General features: G+C 46.1%; 6 non-coding genes across 6 annotated transcripts; all 6 read left to right on the forward strand.

Moving 5' to 3' along the window:
* Window positions 1-4483: 4483 nt before the first annotated feature.
* On the forward strand, window positions 4484-4648 carry LOC148067067 (U1 spliceosomal RNA). Its single transcript, XR_015713286.1, has one exon. It is a non-coding gene; the product is annotated as a U1 spliceosomal RNA (small nuclear RNA).
* Window positions 4649-4886: 238 nt separating this feature from the next.
* trnay-gua (transfer RNA tyrosine (anticodon GUA)) lies at window positions 4887-4973 on the forward strand. The gene is given in 2 exon segments: window positions 4887-4923; window positions 4938-4973. It is a non-coding gene; the product is annotated as a tRNA-Tyr (tRNA).
* A 5588-nt stretch (window positions 4974-10561) lies between these two features.
* Window positions 10562-10726, forward strand: LOC148067069 (U1 spliceosomal RNA). Its single transcript, XR_015713296.1, has one exon. It is a non-coding gene; the product is annotated as a U1 spliceosomal RNA (small nuclear RNA).
* A 243-nt stretch (window positions 10727-10969) lies between these two features.
* Window positions 10970-11056, forward strand: trnay-gua (transfer RNA tyrosine (anticodon GUA)). Its single transcript is given in 2 exon segments — window positions 10970-11006; window positions 11021-11056. It is a non-coding gene; the product is annotated as a tRNA-Tyr (tRNA).
* Window positions 11057-17694: 6638 nt separating this feature from the next.
* Window positions 17695-17859, forward strand: LOC148067071 (U1 spliceosomal RNA). Its single transcript, XR_015713283.1, has one exon. It is a non-coding gene; the product is annotated as a U1 spliceosomal RNA (small nuclear RNA).
* Window positions 17860-18102: 243 nt separating this feature from the next.
* On the forward strand, window positions 18103-18189 carry trnay-gua (transfer RNA tyrosine (anticodon GUA)). Its single transcript is given in 2 exon segments — window positions 18103-18139; window positions 18154-18189. It is a non-coding gene; the product is annotated as a tRNA-Tyr (tRNA).
* Window positions 18190-22095: the final 3906 nt, after the last annotated feature.

Consider the following 22095-nt stretch of genomic DNA (forward strand, 5'->3'; position numbering starts at 1 on the left):
TGGTTTTTCCTCCGTTAATTTTAAGCCCCAGTCCTGCGGCTGTTGTTTCTAGCAGTTGGGATTTCTCTTTCATCTGTTGGTGGCTATGTAAGAGTAGTGCAATGTCATCCGCAAAGTCGAGGTCCTCTAGCTGTTCTGTCAGACTCCATTGGATGCCAGTATTTGTATTGTGGGTAGCTTGCTTCATAGTCCAGTCAATGCACAAGAGGAAAAGAAAAGGGGAAAGCAGGCAGCCCTGTTTCACCCCAGTGAGCACCGTGAATGTTTCTTGTACCTGTCCCTGGTGAGGCACTTGGCATTGCATGTCCTGGTATGTATTCTTGATGATGTTTATGTATTTGGGGGGGATTCCATAGTGTGCCATTAAATCCCATAGCAGCTTTCGGTCTACACTGTCAAATGCTTTTTCAAAGTCGATGAAATTGACATAAACAGGTGTGTTCCATTCTATAGATTGTAGGATGATGATTCTGAGGGTAGCAATTTGGTCACTGAATGATCTTCCGTTTCTGAAACCAGCTCGGTTTTCTCTCAGTTCATCATCAACCGCCTTTCGCAATCTCTCTAAGATGATGCGATTTAGCACTTTGCCTGGTGTTGATAGCAACATGATTCCTCTGTAGTTATTGCAATCCCTGAGGTCTCCTTTCTTAGGAATGATCGCAATAAGCCCGCCCTTCCAGTCTGTTGGTATATTTTCTTCCTATTCATCCTCCCATTTTTCCTTGATCAGCTGGTATAGCATGTTGGTTGAGGTTTCAACATCAGCCTGAAGGGCCTCCGCTGGGATGTCGTCTGGTCCTGCTGCTTTGCCACATCGTAGTGCCTTGATGGCCTTCTTTACCTCAGATCTTGTTGGGAGGGCACAGTTGATGTTAAGCATGTGTGCTGCTGGTGGAATCTCTATCTCTTGGACCGGGGATGGTCTATTGAGCAGCTCCCTGAAATGCTCTGTCCATCTTTGGTGTTGTTCTTCCTTGGTGGTAAGGAGTCGTCCCTGTTTATCACGGATTTGTGTGTTCGTCTGTCTGAACTTTCCGGCCAGTTTCTTGGTGGTCATGTAGAGATCCTTGAGGTTGTTTTTTCCTGCTGCTTTCTGTGCTTCTTGTGCCAAGGCCTCAATGCAATTATGTTAGTCACATTTAGCACTTTTCTTCACCTTCTTGTTTGCTAAGTCATAGTCTTTGTGGGCTGCTGCCTTTCTTGCTCAGGTTTTGCATTTGTTTAGTGTGTCCTTTTTTGCCCTTCTCTCTTCTATTCTTTTCAGTGTTTCTGTTGACAGCCAGGGTTTGTGTTTCGTTGTCTTCTTCTCCACCATTTCTAGGCATGTTTCCTTCCATATGTTTTTCAGGCTATTCCAGTACTCTTCCCCTGATTGTTGGAGTTCTTGCAGGGCTTGAAACCTGTTCTGTAGGGTGGTTTGATACAGTTCAGTTGTTCCAATGTCCTGGAAGAGCTGTATGTTGAATTTTGTTCTGCTGTCAGAGGGGTTGTTGCAGCGCTTTAGCTTGAGTTGGATTTTTGCAGCCAGTAGGTGGTGGTCTGTCCCAGCGTCTGCCCCCCTCTTCACTCGTACATCCAGGAGAGAATGCCTGAACTTCCTGCTTATACATATGTGGTCTATTTGGTTTTCGGTGATGTGGTCAGGTGATATCCAGGTGACTTTGTGGATGGGTTTATCCACTTCAAGGGTGATTGGCCCATGAGTTTTACCATTGCCCTATTAGCCAGCTTTACTTGTTTCCACCTCTCACGACGGGGACGTTAGGGTTGGGTTTTGAGAGGTTTGCACGGACTAACTGGGAGATATTCAAGGATGCGGCTACGCTGGAGGACTCTTCTGTCTGTGTTGAGGACTATGTGGACTATGTGACCTGCTACACCAGCAGTTGTGTGGTGAACATCGTGCCCACAATAAAGGTCACAAAGTTCTCTAACCAGAAGCCCTGGATCAACAGTCAAGTAAGCCACATGCTACGTGCCCGCTCTCTTGCTTTCAGGTCAGGCAGCGGAGTACAAAGCTTCCAAGTACGGACTGAGGAAGGCCATCACAACAGCCAAGAGGCAGTATAAGGAGCAGCATCTACTCCTCTGCAGACTCCGGGCGGATGTGGCAAGGCCTGCAGCACATCACTGATTATAAGAGGACCACCACCAGCACTATCAACTCCATAGACAGTTTTGTGGATGACCGCAACACCTTCTATACCGTCTTTGAAGACTCCGGCCACAGAACAGTGGGGCAACACAAACATACCTGGACCCTCTCAACCCCCCCACCAACTATATCTCCAGAACAGGTAAACAAGGCACTGAGGAAAATCCACCCCCGTAAAGCAGCAGGACCAGACAACATCCCTGGCAGGGCCACCAGAGTGTGTGCAAACGAGCTGGATGATGTTCTCACCTCCATCTACAACCTTTCCCTCAGCCAGAGCATTGTTCGGACCTGCTTCAAGACCACAACCATCGTCCCCCTCCCCAAGAAAAACCCAGCCACCCGCATGAATGACTACAGACCAGTAGCACTCACTCCGATCATAGCGAAGTTTTTTGAGCGAGTAGTGCTGGCCATCATTCAGAGCAACATACCAGACACACTAGAGCCCCTACTGTATGCCTACCGGTCCAACAGATCCACCTCAGATGCCATTGCTGCGGCCCTCCATTATCCCCTCCTCCACCTGGAGAATAAAGACTCCTATGTAAGGATGCTCTTTATTGACTAAAGCTCCGCCTTAAACACAGTCATTCCCCACAAACTGTCTGCACTCGGTCTGCACCAAACCCTCTGTGACTGGCTCTTGGACTTCCTGACAGGCCGACCCCAGTCGGTCAGGATTGGAGACAAGACCTCACTGAGCATCACCATAAACACCGGTGTGCTACAGGGATGTGTACTCAGCCCCATCCTCTACACCCTGTTCACCCATGACTGTGTCGCATCCCACGAGGACAACATCATCCTTAAATTTGCAGATGACACAGCAGTGATAGGATGCATCACTGGCGAGGAGGAGGAGGCCTACAGGAGGGAGGTGGCCAGTCTGGTGGCATGGTGTGAGGACAACAACCTCACCCTCAACACCGACAAGATGAAGGAGATCATAGTGGACAGGAGGAAGAAGAGGAAGCCTCATCAGCCACTATGTATCCGAGAGCTTGAAGTAGAGAGGGTGAGCAGCTTCAAATACCTGGGCGTCCACATCAGCGAGGATCTTACCTGGACACTTAATACCACACAGCTGGTCAAGAAGGCACAACAGCGGCTGTATTTCCTGAGGAGGCAGAGAAAGTTCGGAATGTCAACAATTTCCTCAAGGACTTCTACAGCTGCATCTTGAAAGCATCTTGACCAGCTGCATCACCGTGTGGCACGGCAGCAACACTGTAACGGACCGCAAACGCCTGCAGAGAGTGGTGAAGACAGCTGAGAGAATCACAAGAACTTCTCTGCCCTCCGTGCAGAGCATATACCACCGCAGGGTTCACAGTAGAGCTGCCTCCATCCTCAAAGATCTCACGCAACCCCAGCACGTACTGTTCAAACTCCTGCCCTCAGGCCGCAGGTACAGGAGTGTGAAGTGCAGAACAATGAGACTGACAAACTCTTTCTTTCCAACCGCCATCAGAATCCTCAACAGTTAAACCACATCTACCTCATGCACTACTTGTAATATTGTTGCTCTGTATTTAGATTTTATTCTTTCAAATGTATATATAGTTATTTATGTATGTATGTATGTGTATATATATATATATTTTTTTTTTTACTGTGCACTTTTGTTGGGGGTACAAAGTAAGAATTTCATGGTACGTAGTACCTATGACAATAAACGCTTTGAATCTTTGAACACACAAAACCGTGGAAACACAGCTGAAAGACAGATGTCGTGTCAATAATCCAAATCTGTTCAGTAAAAAGTATATCTAAAAACAAACACATGCTCACGAGTTGGAACAAATTGTTCGCATGTTCATCTGTCACTCTGTGCTATTGTATCCAATGGGTTGCTGTTGCTTTTTAGTTGTAGTTCCATTTCCCACCAACAGTGGGCAGTAGTGATGTTTTTGTGACCACATGGCGGTTTAGACGTTGTCTCACAGAGGGGGGAGGGGAGCTGCTTACATTCTTCTTCTTCTACAGTTACTCTTTGTTTTAACATTAATCATGTTTGTACTGCAGTATCACACAGTTGTGTTTATGTAGTAATTCTTCAATCTTGTCCCATTTAAGTGCAAAAGTGGAGAATGTTTAGTCCTCCTTATTTTAACGACACAGCAATGCATTCTGGGTAATGCCCACATTCTTCTTCGTTTAGTGTTTAAACGTCTTTATTTTTTTTAAACTTTTTCTCACCCATGGACTAAATCTTTGTTCAGGAACACATCTTGATTATATTCCAGCATGTGATGATGTCTTCTCCACCAGTGTGTGTGTTGTGCTCACGAGTCACTGCAGTACTGCAGGCGTGTACAACTCATACTTACCTGGCAGGGGAGATACCATGATCAAGAAGGTGGTTCACCCAGGGCGAGGCTCAGCCATTGCACTTTAGGTTGTGCTGACCCCTGCGAATTCCCCAAATGTGGGAATCTCGACTGCATAATTTCTGGTAGTGGGGGACTGCGTTCGCGCTCTCCCCTGATTTACTGTCAATGATAAACTAACTCTTATATTAAAGTCTTCATCAGCATGATTTCTGACAGACATGATCTACAGCTAGTGATTTAAGTTAACAATAATAATGGCTGCTTTTTTACTAAACTTCTTCCTGTTTTGCACTGTCATGCGTCAATCATGCTGGTGACCACTAGTCAGACACTTAGTTAAATATGAGGACAATTGTTTCTCTAAAAGGCAAAAGTTCTAACACTGATTTTCACCTTCGATAGCTCAGTTGGTAGAGCGGAGGACTGTAGTGGTTACGCCAGGTATCCTTAGGTCGCTGGTTCAAATCCGGCTCGAAGGAAGTTTTGTTTATTCCGCTCAAACAAAAAAGGCCCCGATCTGTAGAAACATCGCTATATTTAGGGAAAATTTCCTTTCCGGCCAAATGGTCCTTTCAAGTTCCCTGTGTCCCGATCCACCGTAGAGAGACATCCTGATTTGTTTTCTTGTAATCTAATCATTCAAATGTTCTCGGTGGGGGTTTCCGTCTTTTAGCCCCCCTTTCCCGGGTGTTTCTTGCTTTGTTCTTTGATCTACGATTTAAGGTGTGATTGGCAGATAAACAGATGTTTTAAATAACCAGTGTCGTATCTAATTCTGATCGGAGCTTGTCTCGAACCAGTGAATCAGTCTAGAGTGAAATGTTGATTGTGAATGTGTAGTCAAACGTTTAAGCTCTTAGATGAAGCAAGTGTTTTTAGTCGCTGTTTACATCCCCCCGCCAGCCAACTCAGTGTCCGCACTTGGGGAACTCCATGACGTCATCAGCGCTTTATAAACGGCTCAGCCTGATTCTGTTTTCATCACTGCTGGTGACTTCAATCAGTGCAACCTACGGACTGTTTTTCCGAAATATTTCCAACATGTGAAAATTCCCACCCGTGATAAAAGCACATTGGACCATGTCTACAGTAATATACGGGGTGCATACAGGGCTGCACCACGCCCCCACTTTGGACACTCAGACCATATATCCTTGTTTATGTACCCAGCCTACAAACAATTATTGAAACGGACAAATCCTGTCACAAAAATTAAACTGTGGAGTCCAGACACAGAGAGCACCCTGCAAGACTGCTTTGCACGGACTGACTTACTTTGACTTAGGCCTTTGTATTTCGGAACATAGGCCAGTGATGAATAGTTTCCACCCCCGTCTGTCTTGTGCCATCCTCTCCAGCTGTTTCCACGTCAGTCCCTTCTTTTTCACATCTAGCTCTGTGCTCCTCCTCAAGGTGTTTTTGGGCCTCCCTCTGCTCCGTTTGCCTTGTGGGTTCCATGTTAGTGCCTGTTTGGTTATTGCCGTTTTGCTTTTTCTTAGTGTGTGACCTATCCAGCTCCACTTTCTCCTTATCAGCTGTATCAGCTCTATTGGCTCTTGCTTGGTTCGCTCCCACAGGTTGATGTTACTGATACGATTTGGCCAGAAGATTCTGAGGATACGTCTTAGGCAGTGGTTGATGAAAGTCTGTAGTTTATTGGTGATGGCATTGGTGGTCCTCCAAGTTTCTGATCCATACAACAGTACGGACGTTGGAGTTGAATATTTTGAGCTTCGTATTGAGTGAGATGTTCTTAGTTTTCCAGATCTTATTTAATATGTTGAATGTTGTTCTTGCTTTCCCTATTATTGACTTCACATCTTCCTCTGTCCCACCGTCCACTGCTATCACTCTTCCCAGGTTTGTAAATTTGACGGCCTCTTCCAGTGTCTGGTCCCCATTGTTATAGGACTCATGTTTTTGTTGTTTATCCGCATTATTTTGGTTTTTCCTCCGTTCATTTTAAGCCCCAGTCCTGCGGCTGTTGTTTCTAGCAGTTGGGATTTCTCTTTCATCTGTTGGTGGCTATGTAAGAGTAGTGCAATGTCATCCGCAAAGTCGAGGTTCTCTAGCTGTTCTGTCAGACTCCATTGGATGCCAGTATTTGTATTGTGGGTAGCTTGCTTCATAGTCCAGTCAATGCACAAGAGGAAAAGGAAAGGGGAAAGCAGGCAGCCCTGTTTCACCCCAGTGAGCACCGTGAATGTTTCTTGTGCCTGTCCCTGGTGGAGCACTTGGCATGTCCTGGTATGTATTCTTGATGATGTTCATGTATTTGGGGGGGATTCCATAGTGTGCCATTAAATCCCATAGCAGCTTTCGGTCTACACTGTCAAATGCTTTTTCAAAGTCGATGAAATTGACATAAACATGTGTGTTCCATTCTATAGATTGTAGGATGATGATTCTGAGGGTAGCAATTTGGTCACTGAATGATCTTCCGTTTCTGAAACCAGCTCGGTTTTCTCTCAGTTCATCATCAACCGCCTTTCGCAATCTCTCTAAGATGATGCGATTTAGCACTTTGCCTGGTGTTGATAGCAACATGATTCCTCTGTAGTTATTGCAATCCCTGAGGTCTCCTTTCTTAGGAATGATCGCAATAAGCCCGCCCTTCCAGTCTGTTGGTATATTTTCTTCCTATTCATCCTCCCATATTTCCTTGATCAGCTGGTACAGCATGTTGGTTGAGGTTTCAACATCAGCCTGAAGGGCCTCCACTGGGATGTCGTCTGGTCCTGCTGCTTTGCCACATCGTAGTGCCTTGATGGCCTTCTTTACCTCAGATCTTGTTGGGGGGGCACAGTTGATGTTAAGCATGTGTGCTGCTGGTGGAATCTCTATCTCTTGGACCGGGGATGGTCTATTGAGCAGCTCCCTGAAATGCTCTGTCCATCTTTGGTGTTGTTCTTCCTTGGTGGTAAGGAGTCTTCCCTGTTTATCACGGATTTGTGTGTTCGTCTGTCTGAACTTTCCGGCCAGTTTCTTGGTGGTCATGTAGAGATCCTTGAGGTTGTTTTTTCCTGCTGCTTTCTGTGCTTCTTGTGCCAAGGCCTCAATGCAATTATGTTAGTCACATTTAGCACTTTTCTTCACCTTCTTGTTTGCTAAGTCATAGTCTTTGTGGGCTGCTGCCTTTCTTGCTCGGGTTTTGCATTTGTTTAGTGTGTCCTTTTTTGCCCTTCTCTCTTCTATTCTTTTCAGTGTTTCTGTTGACAGCCAGGGTTTGTGTTTCGTTGTCTTCTTCTCCGCCATTTCTAGGCATGTTTCCTTCCATATGTTTTTCAGGCTATTCCAGTACTCTTCCCCTGATTGTTGGAGTTCTTGCAGGGCTTGAAACCTGTTCTGTAGGGTGGTTTGATACAGTTCAGTTGTTCCAATGTCCTGGAAGAGCTGTATGTTGAATTTTGTTCTGCTGTCAGAGGGGTTGTTGCAGCGCTTTAGCTTGAGTTGGATTTTTGCAGCCAGTAGGTGGTGGTCTGTCCCAGCGTCTGCCCCCCTCTTCACTCGTACATCCAGGAGAGAATGCCTGAACTTCCTGCTTATACATATGTGGTCTATTTGGTTTTCGGTGATGTGGTCAGGTGATATCCAGGTGACTTTGTGGATGGGTTTATCCACTTCACGGGTGATTGGCCCATGAGTTTTACCATTGCCCTATTAGCCAGCTTTACCTGTGTCCACCTCTCACGACGGGGACGTTAGGGTTGGGTTTTGAGAGGTTTGCACGGACTAACTGGGAGATATTCAAGGATGCGGCTACGCTGGAGGACTCTTCTGTCTGTGTTGAGGACTATGTGGACTATGTGACCTGCTACACCAGCAGTTGTGTGGTGAACATCGTGCCCACAATAAAGGTCACAAAGTTCTCTAACCAGAAGCCCTGGATCAACAGTCAAGTAAGCCACATGCTACGTGCCCGCTCTCTTGCTTTCAGGTCAGGCAGCGGAGTACAAAGCTTCCAAGTACGGACTGAGGAAGGCCATCACAACAGCCAAGAGGCAGTATAAGGAGCAGCATCTACTCCTCTGCAGACTCCGGGCGGATGTGGCAAGGCCTGCAGCACATCACTGATTATAAGAGGACCACCACCAGCACTATCAACTCCATAGACAGTTTTGTGGATGACCGCAACACCTTCTATACCGTCTTTGAAGACTCCGGCCATAGAACAGTGGGGCAACACAAACATACCTGGACCCTCTCAACTCCCCCACCAACTATATATCCAGAACAGGTAAACAAGGCACTGAGGAAAATCCACCCCCGTAAAGCAGCAGGACCAGACAACATCCCTGGCAGGGCCATCAGAGTGTGTGCAAACGAGCTGGATGATGTTCTCACCTCCATCTACAACCTTTCCCTCAGCCAGAGCATTGTTCGGACCTGCTTCAAGACCACAACCATCGTCCCCCTCCCCAAGAAAAACCCAGCCACCCGCATGAATGACTACAGACCAGTAGCACTCACTCCGATCATAGCGAAGTGTTTTGAGCGAGTAGTGCTGGCCATCATTCAGAGCAACATACCAGACACACTAGACCCCCTACTGTATGCCTACCGGTCCAACAGATCCACCTCAGATGCCATTGCTGCGGCCCTCCATTATCCCCTCCTCCACCTGGAGAATAAAGACTCCTATGTAAGGATGCTCTTTATTGACTAAAGCTCCGCCATAAACACAGTCATTCCCCACAAACTGTCTGCACTCGGTCTGCACCAAACCCTCTGTGACTGGCTCTTGGACTTCTTGACAGGCCGACCCCAGTCGGTCAGGATTGGAGACAAGACCTCACTGAGCATCACCATAAACACCGGTGTGCTACAGGGATGTGTCCTCAGCCCCATCCTCTACACCCTGTTCACCCATGACTGTGTCGCATCCCACGAGGACAACATCATCCTTAAATTTGCAGATGACACAGCAGTGATAGGATGCATCACTGGCGAGGAGGAGGAGGCCTACAGGAGGGAGGTGGCCAGTCTGGTGGCATGGTGTGAGGACAACAACCTCACCCTCAACACCGACAAGATGAAGGAGATCATAGTGGACATGAGGAAGAAGAGGAAGCCTCATCAGCCACTATGTATCCGAGAGCTTGAAGTAGAGAGGTAGAGCAGCTTCAAATACCTGGGCGTCCACATCAGCGAGGATCTTACCTGGACACTTAATACCACACAGCTGGTCAAAAAGGCACAACAGCGGCTGTATTTCCTGAGGAGAGGCATGCACTACCTCTACTTTTGTTGCTCTGTTTTTAGATTTTATTCTTTCAAATGTATATATAGTTATTTATATATGTATGTATATATATATATATATATATATGTTTATTTTTTACTGTGCACTTTTGTTGGGGGTACAAAGTAAGAATTTGATTGTACGTAGTACCTATGACAATAAACGCTTTGAATCTTGAATCTTTGAACATGTAGAACCGTGGAAACACAGCTGAAAGACTGTTGAGATAGATGTCGTGTCAATAATCCAAATCTGTTCAGTAAAATTTATATCTAAAAACAAACACATGCTCACGAGTTGGAACAAATTATTCGCATGTTCATCTGTCACTCTCTGCTATTGTATCCAATGGGTTACTGTTGCTTTTTAGTTGTAGTTCCATTTCCCACCAACAGTGGGCAGTAGTGATGTTTTTGTGACCACATGGCGGTTTAGACGTTGTCTCACAGAGGGGGGAGGGGAGCTGCTTACATTCTTCTTCTTCTACAGTTACTCTTTGTTTTAACATTAATCATGTTTGTACTGCAGTATCACACAGTTGTGTTTATGTAGTAATTCTTCAATCTTGTCCCATTTAAGTGCAAAAGTGGAGAATGTTTAGTCCTCCTTATTTTAACGACACAGCAATGCATTCTGGGTAATGCCCACATTCTTCTTCGTTTAGTGTTTAAACGTCTTTATTTTTTTTAAACTTTTTCTCACCCATGGACTAAATCTTTGTTCAGGAACACATCTTGATTATATTCCAGCATGTGATGATGTCTTCTCCACCAGTGTGTGTGCTGTGCTCACGAGTCACTGCAGTACTGCAGGCGTGTACAACTCATACTTACCTGGCAGGGGAGATACCATGATCAAGAAGGTGGTTCACCCAGGGCGAGGCTCAGCCATTGCACTTTAGGTTGTGCTGACCCCTGCGAATTCCCCAAATGTGGGAATCTCGACTGCATAATTTCTGGTAGTGGGGGACTGCGTTCGCGCTCTCCCCTGATTTACTGTCAATGATAAACTAACTCTTACTAAGATCTTCATGAACATGATGCAATGATTTCTGATCCCATGATCTACAGCTAGTGATTTAAGTTAACAATAATAATGGCTGCTTTTCTACTAAACTACTTCCTGTTTTGCACTGTCATGCGTCAATCATGCTGGTGACCACTAGTCAGACACTTAGTTAAATATGAGGACAATTGTTTCTCTAAAAGGCAAAAGTTCTAACACTGATTTTCACCTTCGATAGCTCAGTTGGTAGAGCGGAGGACTGTAGTGGTTACGCCAGGTATCCTTAGGTCGCTGGTTCAAATCCGGCTCGAAGGAAGTTTTGTTCATTCCGCTCAAACAAAAAAGGCCCCAATCTGTAGAAACATCGCTATATTTAGGGAAAATTGATTTGCTTCTTGTAATCTAATCATTTAAATGTTCTCAGGTGGGGGTTTCCGTCTTTTAGCCCCCCTTTCCCGGGTGTTTCTTGCTTCGTTCTTTGATCTACGATTTAAGGTGTTATTGGCAGATAAACAGATGTTTTAAATAACCAGTGTCGTATCTAATTCTGATCCGAGCTTGTCTCGAACCAGTGAATCAGTCTGGAGTGAAATGTTGATTGTAAATGTGTAGTCAAACGTTTAAGCTCTTAGATGAAGCAAGTGTTTTTAGTCGCTGTTTACATCCCCCCGCCAGCCAACTCAGTGACCGCTCTTGGGGAACTCCATGACGTCATCAGCGCTTTATAAACGGCTCAGCCTGATTCTGTTTTTATCACTGCCGGTGACTTCAATCAGTGCAACCTACGGACTGTTTTTCCGAAATATTTCCAACATGTGAAAATTCCCACCCGTGATAAAAGCACATTGGACCATGTCTACAGTAATATACGGGGTGCATACAGGGCTGCACCACGCCCCCACTTTGGACACTCAGACCATATATCCTTGTTTATGTACCCAGCCTACAAACAATTATTGAAACGGACAAATCCTGTCACAAAAATTAAACTGTGGAGTCCAGACACAGAGAGCACCCTGCAAGACTGCTTTGCACGGACTGACTTACTTTGACTTAGGCCTTTGTATTTCGGAACATAGGCCAGTGATGAATAGTTTCCACCCCCGTCTGTCTTGTGCCATCCTCTCCAGCTGTTTCCACGTCAGTCCCTTCTTTTTCACATCTAGCTCTGTGCTCCTCCTCCAGGTGTTTTTGGGCCTCCCTCTGCTCCGTTTGCCTTGTGGGTTCCATGTTAGTGCCTGTTTGGTTATTGCCGTTTTGCTTTTTCTTAGTGTGTGACCTATCCAGCTCCACTTTCTCCTTATCAGCTGTATCAGCTCTATTGGCTCTTGCTTGGTTCGCTCCCACAGGTTGATGTTACTGATACGATTTGGCCAGAAGATTCTGAGGATACGTCTAAGGCAGTGGTTGATGAAAGTCTGTAGTTTATTGGTGATGGCATTGGTGGTCCTCCAAGTTTCTGATCCATACAACAGTACGAACGTTGGAGTTGAAGATTTTGAGCTTCGTATTGAGTGAGATGTTCTTAGTTTTCCAGATCTTATTTAATATGTTGAATGTTGTTCTTGCTTTCCCTATTCTTGACTTCACATCTTCCTCTGTCCCACCGTCCACTGCTATCACTCTTCCCAGGTATGTACATTTTACGGCCTCTTCCAGTGTCTGGTTCCCGATGTTATAGGACTCATGTTTTTGTTGTTTATCCGCATTATTTTTGTTTTTCCTCCGTTAATTTTAAGCCCCAGTCCTGCGGCTGTTGTGTCTAGCAGTTGGGATTTCTCTTTCATCTGTTGGTGGCTATGTAAGAGTAGTGCAATGTCATCCGCAAAGTCGAGGTCCTCTAGCTGTTCTGTCAGACTCCATTGGATGCCAGTATTTGTATTGTGGGTAGCTTGCTTCATAGTCCAGTCAATGCACAAGAGGAAAAGGAAAGGGGAAAGCAGGCAGCCCTGTTTCACCCCAGTGAGCACCGTGAATGTTTCTTGTGCCTGTCCCTGGTGGAGCACTTGGCATGTCCTGGTATGTATTCTTGATGATGTTCATGTATTTGGGGGGGATTCCATAGTGTGCCATTAAATCCCATAGCAGCTTTCGGTCTACACTGTCAAAGGCTTTTTCAAAGTCGATGAAATTGACATAAACAGGTGTGTTCCATTCTATAGATTGTTCGATGATGATCCTGAGGGTAGCAATTTGGTCACTGAATGATCTTCCGTTTATGAAACCAGCTTGGTTTTCTCTCAGTTCATCATCAACCGCCTTTCGCAATCTCTCTAAGATGATGCGATTTAGCACTTTGCCTGGTGTTGATAGCAACATGATTCCGCTGTAGTTATTGCAATCCCTGAGGTCTCCTTTCTTAGGAATGATCGCAATAAGCCCGCCCTTCCAGTCTGTTGGTATATTTTCTTCATCCTCCCATATTTCCTTGATCAGCTGGTATAGCATGTTGGTTGAGGTTTCAACATCAGCCTGAAGGGCCTCCGCTGGGATGTCGTCTGGTCCTGCTGCTTTGCCACATCGTAGTGCCTTGATGGCCTTCTTTATCTCAGATCTTGTTGGGGGGGCACAGTTGATGTTAAGCATGTGTACTGCTGGTGGAATCTCTATCTCTTGAACCGGGGATGGTCTATTGAGCAGCTCCCTGAAATGCTCTGTCCATCTTTGGTGTTGTTCTTCCTTAGTGGTAAGGAGTCGTCCCTGTTTATCACGGATTTGTGTGTTCGTCTGTCTGAACTTTCCGGCCAGTTTCTTGGTGGTCATGTAGAGATCCTTGAGGTTGTTTTTTCCAGCTGCTTCCTGTGCTTCTTGTGCCAAGGCCTCAATGTAATTCTGTTTGTCACATTTAGCACTTTTCTTCACCTTCTTGTTTGCTAAGTCATAGTCTTTGTGGGCTGCTGCCTTTCTTGCTCAGGTTTTGCATTTGTTTGGTGTGTCCTTTTTTGCCCTTCTCTCTTCTATTCTTTTCAGTGTTTCTGTTGACAGCCAGGGTTTGTGTTTCGTTGTCTTCTTCCCCACCATTTCTAGGCATGTTTCCTTCCATATGTTTTTCAGGCTATTCCAGTACTCTTCCCCTGATTGTTGGAGTTCTTGCAGGGCTTGAAACCTGTTCTGTAGGGTGGTTTGAGACAGTTCAGTTGTTCCAATGTCCTGGAAGAGCTGTAGGTTGAATTTTGTTCTGCTGTCAGAGGGGTTGTTGCAGCGCTTTAGCTTGAGTTGGATTTTTGCAGCCAGTAGGTGGTGGTCTGTCCCGGCGTCTGCCCCCCTCTTCACTCGTACATCCAGGAGAGAATGCCTGAACTTCCTGCTTATACATATGTGGTCTATTTGGTTTTCGGTGGTGTGGTCAGGTGATATCCAGGTGACTTTGTGGATGGGTTTATCCACTTCACGGGTGATTGGCCCATGAGTTTTACCATTGCCCTATTAGCCAGCTTTACCTGTGTCCACCTCTCACAACGGGGACGTTAGGGTTGGGTTTTGAGAGGTTTGCATGGACTAGAATAGAATAGAATAGAATAGAAAAGCTTTATTCATCACCAGAGGGGAAACACACTTTTACAACAGCGCAGTTTAAAAAAAAAAAGTGCAAGGAAAAAAATAAAAATAAAAGAGATAATACAAAATAAAATAAAAAAGATCTTAAAAATATACAATTATTTACAAAATTAGAAATTTAACACTATTAACAAAATACAATAGAATAAAATAAAATAAAAATAAAAACAAAAAAGTAAAGTAAAAAATAAAATAAACGAGAGGAAAAACACACTACGGATTAGCATCAGGATATTTAAAGTAGAGAGTTAAATATCCTGACACCAGTTGGGATGAAGGACCTTCTATAACGCTCCGTCCTACACTGGGGGTGCCTGAGCCACTGAAGGAGCTGCTCCTCCACGGTCAGGTGCAGTGGGTGGAGAGTGTTGTCCCTGATGGAGGATAGTCTGGAGAGTGTCCTCCTCTCTCCCACCTCCTCCACCGAGTCCAGCGAGCGGCCCAGGACAGAGCCGGCCCTCGTGACCAGCCTGTTGAGTCTCTTCCTGTCCCGGTCCGTGCTGCCTGCTCCCCAGCAGACCACAGCGTAGTGGATAGCAGAGGCTACCACGGAGTCATAAAAGGTCCTTAAAAGTGGTCTGCACACTCCGAAGGACCTCAGTCTCCCCAGGAGGTGGAGGCGACTTCGGCCCTTCTTGTACACGGCGTTGATGTGTGTGGACCAGTTCAGTTTATTGTTGAGGTGAACACCCAGGGGACTGGGAGACATTCTGGGAGATATTCAAGGATGCGGCTACGCTGGAGGACTCTTCTGTCTGTGTTGAGGACTATGCGGACTATTTGACCTGCTACATCAGCACTTTTGTGGAGAACATCGTGCCCACAATAAAAGTCACAAAGTTCTCTAATCAGAAGCCCTGGATCAACAGTCAAGTAAGCCACATGCTACGTGCCCGCTCTCTTGCTTTCAGGTCAGGCAGCGGAGTACAAAGCTGCCAAGTATGGACTGAGGAAGGCCATCACAACAGCCAAGAGGCAGTATAAGGAGCAGCTTCTACTCCTCTGCAGACTCCGGGCGGATGTGGCAAGGCCTGCAGCACATCACTGATTATAAGAGGACCACCACGAGCACTATCAACTCCATAGACAGTTTTGCGGATGACCTCAACACCTTCTATACCGGCTTTGAAGACTCCGGCCACAGAACAGAGGGGCAACAAACACAAATCTGGACCCCCTCAACCCCCCCCCCACCAATTATATCTCCAGAACAGGTCAACAAGGCACTGAGGAAAATCAACCCCCGTAAAGCAGCAGGACCAGACAACATCCCTGGCAGGGCCATCAGAGCGTGTGCAAACGAGCTGGATGATGTTCTCACCTCCATCTACAACCTTTCCCTCAGCCAGAGCATTGTTCGGACCTGCTTCAAGACCACAACCATCGTCCCCCTCACAAAGAAAAACCCACCCACCTGCATGAATGACTACAGACCAGTAGCACTCACTCCGATCATAGCGAAGTGTTTTGAGCGAGTAGTGCTGGCCATCATTCAGAGCAACATACCAGACACACTGGACCCCCTACTGTATGCCTACCGGTCCAACAGATCCACCTCAGATGCCATTGCTGCTGCCCTCCATTATCCCCTCCTCCTGCTGGAGAATAAAGACTCCTATGTAAGGATGCTCTTTATTGACTACAGCTGCGCCTTAAACACAGTCATTCCCCACAAACTGTCTGCACTCGGTCTGCACCAAACCCTCTGTGACTGGCTCTTGGACTTCCTGACAGGCCGACCCCAGTCGGTCAGGATTGGAGACAAGACCTCACTGAGCATCACCATAAACACCGGTGTGCTACAGGGATGTGTCCTCAGCCCCATCCTCTACACCCTGTTCACCCATGACTGTGTCGCATCCCACGAGGACAACATCATCCTTAAATTTGCAGATGACACAGCAGTGATAGGATGCATCACTGGCGGGGAGGAGGAGGCCTACAGGAGGGAGGTGGCCAGTCTGGTGGCATGGTGTGAGGACAACCTCACCCTCAACACCGACAAGATGAAGGAGATCATAGTGGACATGAGGAAGAAGAGGAAGCCTCATCAGCCACTATGTATCCGAGAGCTTGAAGTAGAGAGGGTGAGCAGCTTCAAATACCTGGGCGTCCACATCAGCGAGGATCTTACCTGGACACTTAATACCACACAGCTGGTCAAGAAGGCACAACAGCGGCTGTATTTCCTGAGGAGGCAGAGAAAGTTCGGAATGTCAACAATTTCCTCAAGGACTTCTACAGCTGCATCTTGAAAGCATCTTGACCAGCTGCATCACCGTGTGGTACGGCAGCAACACTGTGACGGACCGCAAACGCCTGCAGAGAGTGGTGAAGACAGCTGAGAGAATCACAAGAACTTCTCTGCCCTCCGTGCAGAGCATATACCACCGCAGGGTCCACAGTAGAGCTGCCTCCATCCTCAAAGATCTCACGCAACCCCAGCACGTACTGTTCAAACTCCTGCCCTCAGGCCGCAGGTACAGGAGTGTGAAGTGCAGAACAATGAGACTGACAAACTCTTTCTTTCCAACCGCCATCAGAATCCTCAACAGTTAAACCACATCTACCTCATGCACTACTTGTAATATTGTTGCTCTGTATTTAGATTTTATTCTTTCAAATGTATATATAGTTATTTATGTATGTATGTATGTGTATATATATATATATATTTTTATTTTTTTACTGTGCACTTTTGTTGGGGGTACAAAGTAAGAATTTCATGGTACGTAGTACCTATGACAATAAACTCTTTGAATCTTTGAACACACAAAACCGTGGAAACACAGCTGAAAGACAGATGTCGTGTCAATAATCCAAATCTCTTCAGTTAAATTTATATCTAAAAACAAACACAAGCTCACGAGTTGGAACAAATTGTTCGCATGTTCATCTGTCGCTCTGTCCTATTCTATCCAATGGGTTGCTGTTGCTTTTTAGTTGTAGTTCCATTTCCCACCAACAGTGGGCAGTAGTGATGTTTTTGTGACCACATGGCGGTTTAGACGTTGTCTCACAGAGGGGGGAGGGGAGCTGCTTACATTCTTCTTCTATAGTTACTCTTTGTTTTAACATTAATCACGTTTGTCCTGCAGTATCACACAGTTGTGTTTATGTAGTAATTCTTCAATCTTGTCCCATTTAAGTGCAAAAGTGGAGAATGTTTAGTCCTCCTTATTTTAACGACACAGCAATGCATTCTGGGTAATGCCCACATTCTTCTTCGTTTAGTGTTTAAACGTCTTTATTTTTTTTTAACTTTTTCTCACCCATGGACTAAATCTTTGTTCAGGAGCACATCTTGATTATATTCCAGCATGTGATGATGTCTTCTCCACGAGTGTGTGTGTTGTGCTCACGAGTCACTGCAGTACTGCAGGCGTGTACAACTCATACTTACCTGGCAGGGGAGATACCATGATCAAGAAGGTGGTTCACCCAGGGCGAGGCTCAGCCATTGCACTTTAGGTTGTGCTGACCCCTGCGAATTCCCCAAATGTGGGAATCTCGACTGCATAATTTCTGGTAGTGGGGGACTGCGTTCGCGCTCTACCCTGATTTACTGTCAATGATAAACTAACTCTTACTAAGATCTTCATGAACATGATGCAATGATTTCTGATCCCATGATCTACAGCTAGTGATTTAAGTTAACAATAATAATGGCTGCTTTTCTACTAAACTTCTTCCTGTTTTGCACTGTCATGCGTCAATCATGCTGGTGACCACTAGTCAGACACTTAGTTAAATATGAGGACAATTGTTTCTCTAAAAGGCAAAAGTTCTAACACTGATTTTCACCTTCGATAGCTCAGTTGGTAGAGCGGAGGACTGTAGTGGTTACGCCAGGTATCCTTAGGTCGCTGGTTCAAATCCGGCTCGAAGGAAGTTTTGTTCATTCCGCTCAAACAAAAAAGGCCCCAATCTGTAGAAACATCGCTATATTTAGGGAAAATTGATTTGCTTCTTGTAATCTAATCATTTAAATGTTCTCAGGTGGGGGTTTCCGTCTTTTAGCCCCCCTTTCCCGGGTGTTTCTTGCTTTGTTCTTTGATCTACGATTTAAGGTGTTATTGGCAGATAAACAGATGTTTTAAATAACCAGTGTCGTATCTAATTCTGATCCGAGCTTGTCTCGAACCAGTGAATCAGTCTGGAGTGAAATGTTGATTGTGAATGTGTAGTCAAACGTTTAAGCTCTTAGATGAAGCAAGTGTTTTTAGTCGCTGTTTACATCCCCCCGCCACTGACCGTACTTGGGGAACTCCATGACGTCATCAGCGCTTTATAAACGGCTCACCCTGATTTTGTTTTTATCACTGCCTGTGACTTCAATCAGTGCAACCTACGGACTGTTTTTCCGAAATATTTCCAACATGTGAAAATTCCCACCCGTGATAAAAAAACATTGGACCATGTCTACAGTAATATACGGGGTGCATACAGGGCTGCACCACGCCCCCACTTTGGAGAAAGTCTGTAGTTTATTGGTGATGGCATTGGTGGTCCTCCAAGTTTCTGATCCATACAACAGTACGGATCTGACGTTGAAGTTGAAGATTTTGAGCTTCGTATTGAGTGAGATGTTCTTAGTTTTCCAGATCTTATTTAATATGTTGAATGTTGTTCTTGCTTTCCCTATTCTTGACTTCACATCTTCCTCTGTCCCACCGTCCACTGCTATCACTCTTCCCAGGTATGTAAAGGTTACGGCCTCTTCCAGTGTCTGGTCCCCGATGTTTATAGGACTCATGTTTTTGTTGTTTATCCGCATTATTTTTGTTTTTCCTCCGTTAATTTTAAGCCCCAGTCCTGCGGCTGTTGTTTCTAGCAGTTGGGATTTCTCTTTCATCTGTTGGTGGCTATGTAAGAGTAGTGCAATGTCATCCGCAAAGTCGAGGTCCTCTAGCTGTTCTGTCAGACTCCATTGGATGCCAGTATTTGTATTGTGGGTAGCTTGCTTTATCGTCCAGTCAATGCACAAGAGGAAAAGGAAAGGGGAAAGCAGGCAGCCCTGTTTCACCCCAGTGAGCACCGTGAATGTTTCTTGTGCCTGTCCCTGGTGAGGCACTTGGTATTGCATGTCCTGGTATGTAATCTTGATGATGTTTATGTATTTGGGGGGGATTCCGTAGTCTGCCATTAATCCCATAGCTTTTTCAAAGTCGATGAAATTGACATAAACAGGTGTGTTCCATTCTATAGATTGTTCGATGATGATCCTGAGGGTAGCAATTTGGTCACTGAATGATCTTCCGTTTCTGAAACCAGCTTGGTTTTCTCTCAGTTCATCATCAACCGCCTTTCGCAATCTCTCTAAGATGATGCGATTTAGCACTTTGCCTGGTGTTGATAGCAACATGATTCCTCTGTAGTTATTGCAATCCCTGAGGTCTCCTTTCTTAGGAATGATCGCAATAAGCCCGCCCTTCCAGTCTGTTGGTATATTTTCTTCATCCTCCCATATTTCCTTGATCAGCTGGTATAGCATGTTGGTTGAGGTTTCAACATCAGCCTGAAGGGCCTCCACTGGGATGTCGTCTGGTCCTGCTGCTTTGCCACATCGTAGTGCCTTGATGGCCTTCTTTACCTCAGATCTTGTTGGGGGGGCACAGTTGATGTTAAGCATGTGTGCTGCTGGTGGAATCTCTATCTCTTGGACCGGGGATGGTCTATTGAGCAGCTCCCTGAAATGCTCTGTCCATCTTTGGTGTTGTTCTTCCTTGGTGGTAAGGAGTCTTCCCTGTTTATCACGGATTTGTGTGTTCGTCTGTCTGAACTTTCCGGCCAGTTTCTTGGTGGTCATGTAGAGATCCTTGAGGTTGTTTTTTCCAGCTGCTTCCTGTGCTTCTTATGCCAAGGCCTCAATGTAATTCTGTTTGTCACATTTAGCACTTTTCTTCACCTTCTTGTTTGCTAACTCATAGTCTTTGTGGGCTGCTGCCTTTCTTGCTCGGGTTTTGCATTTGTTTAGTGTGTCCTTTTTTGCCCTTCTCTCTTCTATTCTTTTCAGTGTTTCTGTTGACAGCCAGGGTTTGTGTTTCGTTGTCTTCTTCCCCACTTCTAGGCATGTTTCCTTCCATATGTTTTTCAGGCTGTTCCAGTACTCTTTCCCTGATTGTTGGAGTTCTTGCAGGGCTTGAAACCTGTTCTGTAGGGTGGTTTGATACAGTTCAGTTGTTCCAATGTCCTGGAAGAGCTGTAGGTTGAATTTTGTTCTGCTGTCAGAGGGGTTGTTGCAGCGCTTTAGCTTGAGTTGGATTTTTGCAGCCAGTAGGTGGTGGTCTGTCCCGGCGTCTGCCCCCCTCTTCACTCATACATCCCGGAGAGAATGCTTGAACTTCCTGCTTATACATATGTGGTCTATTTGGTTTTCGGTGGTGTGGTCAGGTGATATCCAGGTGGCTTTGTGGATGGGTTTATCCACTTCACGGGTGATTGGCCCATGAGTTTTACCATTGCCCTATTAGCCAGCTTTACCTGTGTCCACCTCTCACGACGGGGACGTTAGGGTTGGGTTTTGAGAGGTTTGCACGGACTAACTGGGAGATATTCAAGGATGCGGCTACGCTGGAGGACTCTTCTGTCTGTGTTGAGGACTATGTGACCTGCTACATCAGCACTTGTGTGGAGAACATCGTGCCCACAATAAAGGTCACAAAGTTCTCTAATCAGAAGCCCTGGATCAACAGTCAAGTAAGCCACATGCTACGTGCCCGCTCTCTTGCTTTCAGGTCAGGCAGCGGAGTACAAAGCTTCCAAGTACGGACTGAGGAAGGCCATCACAACAGCCAAGAGGCAGTATAAGGAGCAGCATCTACTCCTCTGCAGACTCCGGGCGGATGTGGCAAGGCCTGCAGCACATCACTGATTATAAGAGGACCACCACCAGCACTATCAACTCCATAGACAGTTTTGTGGATGACCGCAACAGAGGGGCAACACAAACATACCTGGACCCCCTCAACCCCCCCACCAGCTATATCTCCAGTACAGGTCAACAAGGCACTGAGGAAAATCAACCCCCGTAAAGCAGCAGGACCAGACAACATCCCTGGCAGGGCCATCAGAGTGTGTGCAAACGAGCTGGATGATGTTCTCACCTCCATCTACAACCTTTCCCTCAGCCAGAGCATTGTTCGAAACCTGCTTCAAGACCACAACCATCGTCCCCCTCCCCAAGAAAAACCCAGCCACCTGCATGAATGACTACAGACCAGTAGCACTCACTCCGATCATAGCAAAGTGTTTTGAGCGAGTAGTGCTGGCCATCATTCAGAGCAACATACCAGACACACTGGACCCCCTACTGTATGCCTACCGGTCCAACAGATCGGTCTGCACCAAACCCTCTGTGACTGGCTCTTGGACTTCCTGACAGGCCGACCCCAGTCGGTCAGGATTGGAGACAAGACCTCACTGAGCATCACCATAAACACCGGTGTGCTACAGGGATGTGTCCTCAGCCCCATCCTCTACACCCTGTTCACCCATGACTGTGTCGCATCCCACGAGGACAACATCATCCTTAAATTTGCAGATGACACAGCAGTGATAGGATGCATCACTGGTGGGGAGGAGGAGGCCTACATGAGGGAGGTGGCCAGTCTGGTGGCATGGTGTGAGGACAACAACCTCACCCTCAACACCGACAAGACGAAGGAGGTCATAGTGGACATGAGGAAGAAGAGGAAGCCTCATCAGCCACTATATATCCGAGAGCTTGAAGTAGAGTGGTAGAGCAGCTTAAAATACCTGGGCGTCCAGATCAGCGAGGATCTTACCTGGACACT

This window comes from Callionymus lyra, chromosome 13, assembly GCF_982586985.1.
Source record: "Callionymus lyra chromosome 13, fCalLyr1.hap1.1, whole genome shotgun sequence".
Lineage (NCBI taxonomy): Eukaryota > Metazoa > Chordata > Actinopteri > Syngnathiformes > Callionymidae > Callionymus > Callionymus lyra.